This window comes from Aulonocara stuartgranti (genome assembly GCF_965226115.1).
Source record: "Aulonocara stuartgranti genome assembly, chromosome: 11".
In the NCBI taxonomy this organism is placed as follows: Eukaryota; Metazoa; Chordata; class Actinopteri; order Cichliformes; family Cichlidae; genus Aulonocara; species Aulonocara stuartgranti.
The window spans coordinates 4909700-4924270 of record NC_138947.1 but is presented as its reverse complement, the minus strand read 5'-3'; the positions used below and the strand labels follow the sequence as shown (position 1 = coordinate 4924270).

The 14571-nt window shown below is 41.2% G+C and overlaps 1 protein-coding gene across 3 annotated transcripts in view; it reads left to right on the top strand.

Moving 5' to 3' along the window:
• rftn1b (raftlin, lipid raft linker 1b) overlaps positions 1-14571 on the top strand; it is a 132969-nt gene that overhangs the window by 37217 nt on the left and 81181 nt on the right. The gene's annotated exons all lie outside the window — the stretch shown is intronic.

The following is a 14571-nucleotide window of genomic DNA, read 5'->3' as shown; positions in this document are numbered from 1 at the left end:
GACATATCTGTTCAGAGCCTCTGTGTCTTGGTCCACGTCGGGTTGTCTCGCATTTAGCTGTGTTTGCACGCGGCACAGTTTTGTCGAGGCTTCCTGTTTATTGCTTCTTCTAACGCGGCCTCTGCTGTTTTCCTGCCTGCCTGACAGACAATACGCCCGAGCGCCCCCTCAAAGCTTTATTGGCTCTTATTGCCCTCTCTCTCAGATCCAATATGCCAGTATTGATTGTGTTGAAATGCAATCAGGGTCTCCACAGCAGAGGAGCAAACAATCTAAATTTAACAAAACACCTCCACTGGTCTCTGGCCTGGCCCTGGTAGCACCTCCCGAAGAGGAACAAATGTATTTATGTGTGTGAAAAAAAATAAAAAGGGGCTCTTTCATGCAGCTACAGCTATTGTTAGACAGTGAGGAGCCTTTGAAGCCACACAAGCAGAATGTACAGGAAGTGACCTTAGCCTTGACCTCAGTTCCTGCCTACTTGCAACAACAGAGCGTTGCCCAGGCCAAACATGTTGTTATTCTCTCAGATCTCAGATGATAGCTATTGTATAGATGCTTAGACAAATTAGACAAGTTATCATTGTGAAAAAGTAAAGATATTGGCACTAATGATCTGAAATAAAAAAGGTTGATTTTATCTTAAGGAATGCTTATGCATTTCTCCAGTGGCTGCGAGATGATTTAATGAGCTCAAGAGGTCGGACAATTTTCTCAGCTCATGAAGGAGTCACGTGATCTCTCAGCCAAAGTGAAAACAAACAATCATCAAAATCTGAGTGATGATTTTTCTTCCAGCAGCGAGTATTTGCTCAGTGACATTACAAAGCACGGTCTCACCATTTCCGTTCTTTTTCTTAGGAAAGTGAAAATACAGCAAACACTGTGAATCACTATGATTTTTCAGCTTTATATTGAAAATCTCAGCTTTCTTCCAGCTGACATAGAAACAGTTTCAAACTTGCTTTCAGTTCAACACTGTGTCCTTCACATCAGCTTGGAATGGCTTCAGCTTTAAATAAAGTGTTGAACATTTGTTATTTTCTGTTTAATGCCATGAATGTATTTTGGAAAGCAAGCAGCTAACCGAAATTCCGATTTTGAAACAAAAATTACTTATGACATTGACGGGAGCCAGCCTGCTTTTCACTGCCATCAATCACTGTATTAGAAAAGGTGTCATTTTCTGGTAGCACTTATCTGAAAATGAAATGAAAGTCTTCAGTTTTGTGATAATAGACACTGACAGGAAAACAAAGGTTGTTTTTTTCCTTCTTAGATGAGGTGTAGGTGCTGGAGCTTTTCCATCAAAAATGGAGACAGCAACACAGCACAGCGTATGTCTGGTGTTTGCTTTGGCATCAAGATAAAATTGCAATTAAGAAGCACCTTCACTTCTTGATGTCTTCAAGAGTACAGAGACTCAAAACAGCCAAATAAAGGTAAATAAACCAATGACTCTAAAAGCATATGTCAATAAAAACAGAAAACAAGAAATAAAGAGGGAAATTATACGACTAAAAAAGAGTAATACAAAGAAAAGAAACCATAAATAAGCATTTATTTTCATATTTTGGCATTTTGGCACAGTAGTTTATGTAGTGATGAATATATTTATTTCTAAATGTATTTTTCATTTTGGTAGTTGTGGCCCTCCATAGAAACAGACATTCATTAATGTACTTAACGACTGTCTGCTGGACGTAGCACAATACTCGTCCCCTCAATCCAACTTCTGGGCTTGGTTTGTGCGAGTGCTGAATCACCCGCATGGATGAAAGACAATGATTTTGACATATCCCGACAGTTCCACTGTAAATGGTTGTGGAAGTCTGTCTCCTTCTGCCAGATGTTTTCCCACTCCCATTAACCAACTTCAGCTAAAACATCCGTATCTTCTGAAGTCGTCTTGACCCTTCCCAGCGGACGTGTTAGGATTTGGAAAGCAAACGTTTTTCAAAAGCTTGTTTGAAGTTTTTACTCGTTAGAAAGAATTGGCAGAAGCAGTGCATGTTTCTGTGGCACCGCCCCTCTGCGAGACAGTTTACTCTGAAATCAGTTCTCCAGTAAGGCCTTCACTACTCATGACATCAATAAGTGAAAAAAAGCAGCTGCTTTATTTAAGTGTATTTGACAAACGGGGCGAGAACTTCACGGAAAATGTTTGCGGAGCAAAGCTGAATTGAATCTTTGCAAAGCTGATGAGAGACGGTGCCGTGAGTTACCTATCTGCGGGTACGGTGCGCTCGCAGGCCTTTAATGTGATTTCACTCTTGCCGGCACAGAGTAACAATTTGCCCGAAGCCACCGTCAAATAGGAATTGAGATGCTTCAGACCTGCTTATGTTTTCAACCCATCACATCAATGGGTGGCATTCGAAAACAGGGTGCTGATTGGGGTCGACTTGTGTGCACGTTACAGTTTGATTGCACTCACACCCACGTGGGATGCAGGGAGCGATTTGTCGGTGTGATGAATTTGCAGTCACGGGAGAGGGACGAGGGGAAAGCAATCAGAGTTCATCATCCCCAGCTGCAACATGGATGTATAATTCTGTGTTCTTCTGTGACTGAGGGCAAAAGCACACTGATTAGGTAGAGTTTACTGTATGATGATATGTGTAAACATGCTGTGCAGACACTATCACGGGCAGGGGAATGAAGGTTGCGCTCGTCACCTTTGTGCAGTTTTACCTGCGGTAGGTTTGCAGCTGAATGTCAGTTGAACGATTTACGATAATGTTCTGTATTTTTTTAAATTAAACCTCGGTTTTAAAACCATTTTGTCCAGGTTTTATGTCCACATGCACCACAGCTGTGAAAATATGTCTCATTATGTTCCTATCAAGCCGCAAAATTTATAAAAAAAACTAGAAAAATCAAATAAAGTACTAAGTATGTTGAGTGCAGGCACTGTGTTTGCTTCTTTTGACTCCTAAAAACAGAGCACGACGACTCCATCTTTCTGGACTATTACAATGTAAGGCTGCCATTTGAACGCACTGGCTTTTTGCATCCCCTTTTCAGCCCATCGTTAGAAACACAGACAAAAGACACAGACAGGTGTCAGAGTCACAGTAGGTGGTTAATTATGAAATAGATATCACACATGTATGCTCGCTCCATCATAATTATGTACGCGTCTCATATTTCGTGGATGTCTGGCTCCTCTGGTCCACCATTGTTTGCAGGGATTCAAATGACAGTGGTGGGATGCAGGTTCATATGAGGAGAGGCCACCTGTTGTACGGCAGGGCCCCCATCTGGAGGGAGATTAAGGTGCGGTTGCGGGGGTTGTCTATAATTTGACTTAATTATTTCTGTAGAGACGGGTGATGGATTAGCACTGTGTTCCTATTAGCATACGCCTGGTCTCTGGTTCCCAATGGCCCTCCAGTGCAGCCCAGTGAAAATCTCAATTGTCTAAAACCATCCATCCATATACCTCCACCTCAAAGTCTGAATGAGGATTAAATGATATATTGTCTAGTTGTTATATAAGGCTGGAACTACCTTTCTTTGGCCTGTAGTGAAGCTTTGATTTGAACTGAAATGTCTCAAGAACTCTTGAATAAATTGGTACGGACATTCATGGCCATCACAAGATGAATTACAACAACTTCGGCCATATTAAAATCCTCAAAGCTCACAGATACATTCGGTGTTGTTGAGCTGCATTTAGCTGCAGTCTTAGCTGCTACGCATATAGTGATTTAGCTAAAATGTGTACCACATGCATCAATGAATACTACAATAATGTAATTTGTGAGACAGTTAAATCATAAGCTCTTTTGACACAGCTGCACTAACATGCATGTGCAGGATGAAGTGCCTTCCAGGCTGCCTTAACGTCCAACAGATTTGAACTGTCTTTGTTTCTCCTTGCCTCGTGTTGTTCTCCTCCAAGTTTATTTTGCCAGGCTGTGAGGTGCCAGCACTGAATGATGATAGCAGAAGCAAAGCATGATTCAGATAAGATAGATGGCTGTGGCTCAGGTGGCAGAGCAGAGGGGTGTACTAAGAAGCAAGTTTGCTCTGCAACCTCAGATACTGGCTATAAAGTTTCTTTGTAAAACGTTCTCTTTCAGTTCGGTGCACGCTCACATAAAACACGAATCTGATGCACCTCTTCTGTCACACAAAATTGATCAATCAAGTGCTGCTAAACACAGACTAATAGGTCATGGAGAGTTATGAGGAAAATGAAAAAAATATTATGTTAAACTGTAATACATGCAAGAGCGGATCACAGCAAAAAAACATTCTTAATTCTTGATGTATGTATTGTATGTCTCAGTGGAGTCTCGGTGCTGCAGTTCTTTCCTAATGTTACGTGTAAAACTGAAAGTCTAAATAAAACTGGGTTATGTGTTGAGGGACAGCATACCTCACTAACCCAATGCTTTTATTTCATAGTCTACCCCTCAGGTTGGGCATAAATGTCTGGGCTTTGAAGTTCCATCCCAGCTCCGCCACATGCCAGTGTATGTAGTGTTCAGTGAACCTCAAGTCTTCTCCACTCAGAGCATCAGATAATGCTGTTCTGTCAGATCCTGTTGGTGTTGCAGAGATGTGGACAAGGGGTCTTTGTCAGTGGTGTCTTAATAATATGGGTGCTGACAGACAATGTTGCTCTTTTAAAGAGCGGCAACGTTTGCATTTGGAATACGGAGCTCACAAGTTTGTCAGTCAGCAGACTGCGGTTCGTGCCCCATTTGGGAGCTTGGTGTTTTCTACTTTCAGCTGCTGGTTAGGCTTAAACACCGATAAGGAGAAGTAGAAAAAGTTAGGAATTTGGGTTAAACGGCGCCCCTTACATTAGAGCTATGCACTTAAAATTGATGCTTTACTGTGCCTTTAAATTTGGTCCAAAAGACATCATCACAGTCATCCATTCATGACAAAAGGGGAGTGAGACATCGGTCTCACTGTGGCCGGTGCATCACAGCACATCGGCCAGTGGGCATCACTTTATCTCTCTAAGACTTTAGTGGCTTTGACAGAATTTGTATTTGGTGCTGTGAGGATTTGAACGGACTGCTGTGTGAATGCTTTATAGAATAGCAAAGGTGCTGTTTCAGTGCAGACAGTCTTATCATATATAAGTATAGAATAAGCGTTTAGCATGTTTCATTTTTACCATATGAAAATAAATTCATCTCATTAAATGCCTGCAAACTATGGTGTTCCTATCAGCCTCAACTGTGCTTGTGCTAATTCGCAAGTGCCAGCTTTTTAATATTCAAATCTACAGTAAGCATGGCAGGATAGTACCTAGTAAATAGGTAGCTTAGCACAGTCACTGTTACTATGTTAGCTGTGTGAATGTTAGCATTTAGCTCAATAGAAAATGATAGTTTTCTAAGTACAGCACCTCACTGAGCCGCTGAAGATGCATCAAGTAGTATCTCATTAGTTGTTAAAGGTTGGATATTGATCAGTGATGGCATTCAAGCTTAATAAATGGATGTTATCTCTCTGCCAGGAAATTAAATTTACTGAATTTTTAGTGTCAGTATAAGCAAATCATGTAACATTTGAAGAATAAGTAACTGTTGTGACAAAGAGAAAAGAAAATTAAGCAAAGTCCACCTTGGCAGTCAAACAGCAATTTGGCTTGCTTGGTGCTGCAGGTTTATCGTGCCAACTTTACAACTCAATTTACTTTGAGAGGGTTACCTGACCTGCATCTTTCTATAATGTAAATCACTTGGCTTTTAACCAGAACCACTTCATCTTTGTATTTCGGTTGGATTATTATACATCAATGTACGGTCTGAAGGCAGATTAAGAATAACAGGAAGAAGACGGGCGTCTCAGGTCGAAAGTGGGTTGAGTGTTTCGAGACTCGGACAGAAAAAAGCTCGGATGCAACTTTAAACTGCTCTGTTCTGCAACAAGCAGGTCACCAGAGCCCTTGTACAGTTTCACAGTCAAGAGCAATATGCAAGCCTGAAACCATTTCACACTTTGTTGTTATTTTTAGACTGACTCCGCGACTTGTAAGTGTGGAACAGACTAACGGTTGGCGGAGCCTGTTTTTACGTTTCACTGATGTTACGGCACCTTTTATCTGGTTTTTAGTGGTACTTTTTGTCCATTTCAGGTGTATTTACATTGACCAGTGTTTCCACTCTTCACCCCTCCACTCCAACAGGAAATGATTTCAGTTGTAGTTACTAACCCATGAGCTGTAGCAGAAGCGTAGCTGAGATGTCAGAGGTGAGAGAAAAATGTGACAAGTGCGTTTCTACAGGTGGAAATTCCCAGATGTTTCCCCAAATCAAGATCACAGCACATCTAGCATCAAATTGTGATGTCCCTAAAGCTACCTTTGACACTCCTACTCATACCTGCGGTACTTGTCGCAGCTCTACATTGACACTGAACCTCTCCCAGCCAGGTAGTTTGGACAGGCTTTCTCCTAGCAGAGTATCTGAAGTGACATGTCGGGTTCTTCTCCCGTCAGGGCCTCAGTAGTAATTGAGGAGGCAAAAACAGCTCTTGCTGCAGACATTTCAATGGTTGAGCTGGAGGAATGTCAAGGGCTTGCTGTAAGAGTGTTTTTGTGTGTGTGTGTGTGTGTGTGTGTGTGCGCTCACCAAGTGCTTCATTTTTTCCCCAGTGCCCATCTTTACTCCTGTGTTATGGTGTTACATCAGCAACGTTACTACTATTTATCAGCTGTAGTTAGTTCATAGATAAGATTTAAGACCTGTTCTCCACGGTATGTGACAGCTTAAATTGTGCAAACAAAATATAAAATAGTAAAAAGTTAACACATGGAAAGAGGCAGTTCAGAATACTTTAAATAATACACTAACAGAAGCAGCAATAAAGTGAAAAGATTAACCAATCAAAATCTTTCAGAAGTCCAGAAAGGGCGACATAAACTTAAGAGAAGAAGAAGCCAAAATGGGTAGTAAAGGTCAAGTTTCAACCTGGAATTAAAAGATGGCCATGATGGGAATGTGGCAAATGTCCTCTGGAAGTTTGTTCCACCTCTAAATGCCACTTCTCCGTGTTTATCTTGCACTCAGGGAGTAGTTCACAGCCCCTCTACCTGGTGACCAGAGAGGCTGAGAGGATTATCTGACAGTTGCCACTGACAGACTTTTAGACAAGCAGCAGGAAAAACAAGGGGTGGTGTGTGTGCATAATGACTACTTATGCATTTTATATGGAACGGTAAATGGACTGCATTTCCATATAGGGCTTTTATTCAAAGCTCTTTACAATTTGCCTCTCATTCAAGAAATTACCGCAGGGGGACAGCATGGGTCACGTCAGCCGCCAGTATATGAAAAGAAATGGTAAATTGTCCGCTTGCACATCCCTAGAGTATATTTAAGGACCAAAGATTAAATGTCCCTAAGAGCTAAAAGACTAGAATTACTGCACTGTGGTTGCACGCATCTGCCAACCAGTCAAGTAGCACTTTACATTAATGTCAATCCTGACTCGTATAACATTATAGGTAGTAACCAAAGATTAGCGTCGCATGTCCCCTTTTGTTTATGAGTTATGAGTTTGTGCGATGTAATAGAAGTGTTTTGGTAGAACACTATTAACTGCATAGACAGAATATAAAAGACTGAACTGTAAAATTAATGGAGGAGCACTTTAAATCTGCACTGAGATGGCAACTTCTCTCATTAAAAAAATTAAAAACATATGTAAGCTTATATCTGTATATAAAAATCTATGAGACAACAATGCTACACTCTAATTATCTGTGGCCTTAATAAACATTTTTCTGATGAGTTTGTGGTCTGAGTGACCAGACTGCAATCTTATTGCATGTAGCATGATGTGCATTTTACAATCTTTGGGCCTCATTAGAGTAAAAATGGAGAATAAGGCAGGATGTGCTTCCGAACGGGGCTTTCTTTGACAAGTCGCTGCAGTGTGAGTGTACTACATCCCTCAGTTTTAAAAGTAGAACCTCACAAATCAGTGGTTGACAACACAGCGGCTATGTCCATTGCTCATATTGGGTGTGAATTTTTTTTAATGGTTTCAGAAATTTTTCTATAAAAAATATATCATTTTGGTCATAATTACTACACGGCCAAAACAACGTCTTTCTTTTCTTTTTCCTTCTTGATCTTTGAACCTTGATTCATCCTTTAGTCCAAACTTACCAGTGATTCGGATTCATTAATCATTCATGACCTCCCCTAAGTATTTTTATTTTAGGAATTTACATACAAAGAAAGAGCAGAATGTGAGGTTTTTAAAACTATTGCGCGATGGAAAAACACCGATTGCTGTAATATTTAGACACTGCTTGGTAGAGTGTTAATGATTACATTCAAAAACCTTTGACTCACAAGCACATGGTGAGATTTTCAAGCATACTGTTGCTTACTGGCCTGAGGAATCTGGGGGTAACCCTACAATTAGTCATTGAGCTGTTCTGCGTGCTGAGACATAATGCTGATGTTGCTTTTAAGATGCAGCTGCAACTTTTGTGACTGTGATTATAAGCTGTGCGACTTTGATAAATGCCAATGCAGACTGCCATGAAGCAAAACAAGTTTCACCTGAGCAACATGCACCTCTTCACGAAAATTGAAAAACATCAGAGAAGCAAATTGCAACTTTGTAGTAAACATTTTATGCTTTTTATTTCTTTTGGTAATTTTTATTTTTATGTTGAACCTGATTAAACTTTCAAATAATAAGGTCAGGGTGTGCAAAATCTTGTCCCTGTGAACCAAAATCTCAGATGTCAGTTTTTTCAATAAACTTTTTAGTTCAGGGACGGTGCCAAGCAGTAGACAGCTGGCTTAATGGGAAGGGAAAGGGAGCTAAACCGAGAAGCTGAACTGAGCATAATAGGTTAACTACCTGGCCTAAGCCAAATGGCAGTTTTTTCTGGTGCAAGCTGCAATTCAAGTGCCATAGTGCACACTGTTTTCTCTATTGTAGACCATTAGGTCAGGTGCTGAGTAGGATAGTAGTGGCTTGTGGTAGAACTTATGGCAGTTTTTAGCTAGAGGGACATCACTCCACCTTGCTGTTGCCCATTTTAAATACAAAGTGCTGTTACTGGCCAGCAGATGCAGTTCCAAGTGTAGATGAATTGCTTACTTTTACTTGAATGTTTGCTTTCCCACTGGCAGCATACACACCAACCAGACTCTTACAGGCATAACGGTGAAAAATCCTCAGGAGCATTTTATCATACAAGACAATAAGGAGCTGATTTTCTCCTTACCAGCAGTGAATTTGGTTTTTTTTGGCTGACAGGTGACAACAGCAATAACAACAATTGTTTGCCCTGGTTGCAGCCTTCAGAGCAAATTATGCACCACAATCAGCAGCTCCAAGCATCTAATGGCAGACCCACGGTGCCACCAAAACATCCCAAGCCTGTCAGAGAGCTTAATCATCGCAGAACCTCATGTTTTAAAATTCAAATTTGCAGTCTTTTGCATTGCTAATGGAAGAACACCCCACACCCCACCCCCACCCCGAATCAAGCCGGGACGTCTTGGGAGAAAATGCTTCAAATGCAATTTGACAGGAGGCTAATGTCAGGGTGTACTGTACGGAAAAAGCCCACAACTTGTAGTTAGCAGAGAACAGGAAGCGAGAGTGGTGTGTGGCGCCTGAGTGGCGCGCTGTTGAGAACGCAGCAGTGGAGCCGTCGTGGACTTTGATCAACAACCTGCTCATTTACCGCAGCTTGTCTCTCAAGCAACGTCTCCAGGCAACTGAGGGCTGTCAGCGGAGGAGGTGGCGTCGTGCGGACAAAACGCACTCTGGAGGCCTCCTGTCAGCCAGAGGATTGGTGATGGAGGCACACTTGAGTTCCTCAGAGAAAGGGAGCGAGAGATGGAGAATGAAAGAGAGAGAAAAGATGCAGACCTTTTTCCTTTTCTATATAGAAACCTTATTACTGGCAGAACAAATTACAGGTAGTTATCCTCCGATCAAGAGATTCCATGCTTTCTCATTAAGCCGTACAGCATTCAAGTCATTTAGCGAAGGGAACAGTAGATGAATTTCACTTGGTTTTACCCCCATCTCCAGTAAAAGCTTCTCCTGGCGCTCTGGATACAGAGAAATGCTTATGTATTTAGACATTCGCCCAAATAGCCTTAAATGCTGTGTCTAGACAAAGAAAAGCAATTGCATTAACATGTAGCTGGCCATCCAGGCTATTTGTTTTTATGTTTATTTACCCAGAAACCTCTGCTGTGTGCTCTTATCCAGCAGCGCCCTTCACACTCACTTCGTTACGGACATTAAGACCTAGGATTGGTCCAGAACAACCGTAGTCTGGTGCCAGTCAGCAAAACTACCAGGGAAGCTGGCCGTTAAGAACCTTGCTCAAGGGCATCTTAACAGAAAAAAAACATGTCTAGTTTGTTTTCTACTTTGAGATTTTCCTCGCTCCTCCGGCCAAGACTTTGAATTTTTCCCCAGGGCAGATGCTCCACCAATTTTTCATTTACCATTTTCCTCCTGTTTATTCTGTGTGGTTTGATTTTTGAGCACCACAAACTGCAGGAGTCAGGATTTGAAGGAAGAAAAGTGCAGGAGAGTTTTTGCCAGTGTTTGAAATTTCAGCTATTTTTTTTTGCATTCACTCTCATGATTAACAGTATATAATCCAAATTTGTCATAATGAACAAGTGTGTTAATTAAAAGCAAAGGTCAAAGGAAAACAACTTGATTTTCATTCCGGGAATGATTTCATTAGAGCAGGAACTCATTTCTCGAATAATGCCAGACTGATATGAGTGATATGAAAAATCAATAGCTCCCTGAAAACATGATTAACTCCTGTTTGTTTTCAGTGTAATCGTTATGCTTGAACTGGTTTAATAAAGAGCTTCATGGCTTTGGGATTCAGCACCTAGAAGCAGTTCAGCCCCACATTATTAGCGCATCTATGTCCACTCGCAGCATCTAGGAAGCGAATTATTCTGTTCTGCATGCAGGTGTGATCCCATCAGTTGTGTTACTGTGAGAGTGTGAGGCGGGAGAGCGCAGGAGGTGCAAAAGCACAGACAGAGAGTGCGTCTGGTGTCTAGAAATTCTCTGTAATATAATGTGATTTTATTAGAATAACTGCGCTCCGACGTTCAGTATGTGGTCTGCTGATTAGGTGCTTCTGATTGATTCTGCGCACGTGAGCAGAAGCAGCTCAGTGATTAAGTGAGTGGCTAAGGGGCTAATAGCAATACAAAGCAGGTAAGAAAGAATGAGCTGGTAAAAGAATTAACAAGCGAGCGTAAGTAGTGATTCAAACTAGGAACTGTGCTGCCGGGCAGTGTTGCCTCAGGTAGCAAATCCACAGAGTGCGACTGCCTTTGAAGACTTTTCAGATGACAAAACACAACACAGTGGTTTATAATGCTGCGAGGAGGGATTCTACAAATTATTACTGCTCTTTTTTTTGGCTTCTTTACCAATTCAATGCAGGATTCACTGAATAAATAAATCTGTCTGCAACCACAGACAGACAGACGATCTAAACCTACCACACTGTTTCTCAGGTTTTGGCCTCCAGCTGCACTACAGCAACACTTTTTCACCAAAAACAGTGTTTGCAGAGTGGAAGCTTCTGGAAATGCAGGCGTAACATTTTAGTAAGAAAATTAATCGAGCCTTAGCAATAAACCCAGCATGCTCTGTGTCTATGTGGTAAAAAAGTTAAGACAATAATGAACCTTTTATTGTAATCATCCGTTATATAGTCAATATAGTTTATCACCCGAGATAGGTGCTGTTATTTACTTGCATTTGTGGATTTCTGTATGTCAGCAGCAGTCCTGGAACTGCTGTTTACCAAGTTATGTGAGCTGCAGTTTTATGTCTTTTGGCATGAACAGAAAGATGTTCATGAAAACAGCACAATGAGTCCTCTGTATTTAAACACAAAGAGAACAGAGGTTTATTCAGAGTCAGCAGAGTAACTGGGCTGTACGAATCCATCACGCTGCCATATGTTGTCTGTGATGTGCCGTATTGTTGTTTGTCAAATTAAAGAGGATAAAGGAGATTTACCAAGAACTGTTTAGGTGTTTAAGTGAGGACAGGTGGTCTTTTTAGTAGTTTCAGATGTGGCCAGTTATGTAGAACACAGTCCAAGAGTCCAAACAAGTAACTGAAAACAGGAATGCTGTTGCTGCAGGAATGGTGACAGAACCAGCAGGTTTTAAGTTGTTCAGCACCATACAAAGGCAGTTTATGTTGGGCTTTCCTTTGTTTCTGGAACTCTACTGGAGGAATGACACTAATTTTGCAAAAGTTATTCCCTCATTTGACATATTGATGTTAGTGGAGAGTGATATCTAACAAACATATTCATCATCCCATTTATTGAGCACCTTGTGGCCTATGGATGAGGAAATTGTGATTGTAGAAGAGACCACCCTCATCAGGATAGAAATTTTTCATCATCATTGAATGAAGGTGATCACTCACAACAACTCTGTATCGATTTGCACTGACCCTGCAAACCCATCCATCCATTTACTTAAGTGCCTGTTAGTATGGCGAGGGGACTGGAGTCTATCCCAGCTCATTTTGCGCAAGCGATGGTACACCCTGCACATGTCTTCCACAAGCAGCCAATTCAGAATCACCAATTAAGCCGTCACGCGTGTCTTTGGACTGTGGAAGAAAGGTGGAGCAGCAACTACATGGACGATGCAGACGACACACCAACCCGGTCTGCTCGCTACAGGGGTCAAAAGTTCAGATTTTTCCTTTAATTTGTCAACCATCCACATGTAAACCAGTGAGAAGGCGAGAAAGTGAGTGAGTGAGTTAAACTGCAGTCATTAGGTGGAAGGAGCAAGAGCAAGTGTGAGATTATATGTGTGCGCACCATAAGTGAGTAAGCATGTAAGTCAAAGGGGAATGGAGTGAATACAGTAGGTTTGTGTGTGTGTGTGTGTGTGTGTGAGAGAGAGAGAGAGAGAGAGAGAGAAAAGAACGAGGGGGAGAGAGCGAGGCACCAGCAGGCCCAGTGACTTTCCCAGTGACTCATTAGGTAGGTAATTAAGGCACAAAGCTTTGGCCCCAGGGCCTCACCGAGCTGCACTCTGAGCTGAGACTGCTAATGACGGCGTCCTGGACGAGAAAGAGAGCGAGAGAAAGAGAGAGAGACATAAGATGGGGAGAGAAGCATGGATTAGTCCACACAGCAGGAGCCCTGGCTGCTCCTTACATCCTCACAGACAGAGAGGTGAAAAGGCAGAGGGGTCGATAGTGTTCACACCCTGCAGGGATGTAATGGACAGTAAATCCAACTTAACTCTGTCTCTTTTCGTTTACACAATAATGTACAGTTTACTCTCCTTTGGAGGCCACACAATGAAATGTAACACGGATCTTTAAAGCTGAAAATGTATAAGATCTACATTTTTATGGATGGCTTTGTTAATTTCTTTATCATGTTTAGTGGTAATTACCAGATGTTGGTGTAAATCAAAGATGGTTCACACAGTGAACGTATCTGCTAAACATCTGGAAAGAACAAGTCTGAGACAGTGCTGGAATTATGGGGGAGTCGGGGAAGAGCACACCCCTCAAGAGAGAGCTGAGTTTTCCCTAAAAGCAACTGAATTTCAAGTTGGAGAGCTTTCAAGACAATCAATATGTTCAATAAATAAAGTATCAACAAAATATCAGGATCAGATTTTCATGCAATTTTAAATGTGCCTATGCCACTTTGTCCCTTTCAGTGCAGCTAATTTTTTTTAATGTCATTAATGAGCGTAACACAATCAGTCTGGACATCTGTGCAGTGTTTTTATGCATCGCAGCTCAGGAGCTGCTTCATGCACCGTTCTGTGTGTCTGTGCATAATAATGGTGTCAAATTGGCTCTGCTTAAAGACTAAAGTCTACTAAAGCACATCTCCTCAAACAGCTGACAAAAGTATCCCTTCTGTCTATCAGTGCACCCTGAGCCACTGTACTTTGATCAAGTTAAACTCAGCTTTATGTCAGTCACAGAAAAAGAAATTGAAAAAATAGAGTCAATAAAATATCTTTGTGGGGATTTTTTGTTTTGTTTTTAATTAAACTACAGTCTGAATTTCTCTGTGATTCATACAGGTTATTAATGATCCATGACTGATGACCTTTTTATTTTTATCTTACAAAGCAGTAAACTCTAATAAACTCCCAACTGTCTGCCTTGCCAGAGAAGTTTATAAAATATTGACTATGCCCACCGACTTCTTTGTTTTTCTTACTACACCAGAATTTTAAACCCTGTGTGGGTGCGATGGTGGTCAGATACTAACCAACGTAAGGCAATGTTTCTGCTTTCTAGTCACAGTGTGGAACTGTGATCGAGCTTAAATATTAAAAACTACCTAAAAAGATTATAGATTTATGATTACATCCTGTGATATTTTAATTTAAGTGACTTCTCCCAACTCTTTAGTGTTGGGAAACTGAAGGTAGGTCTTGCAAAGTCTATTACAATAACTGCTTAACCTGTTAACTGTGATTTAAGCTTGAAAGCTGAAAATCCAAGAAGCTTACCAAACATTAGCACAATCTTTTTGTACTCTGTCACAAAATTCAAAAAGGTTTT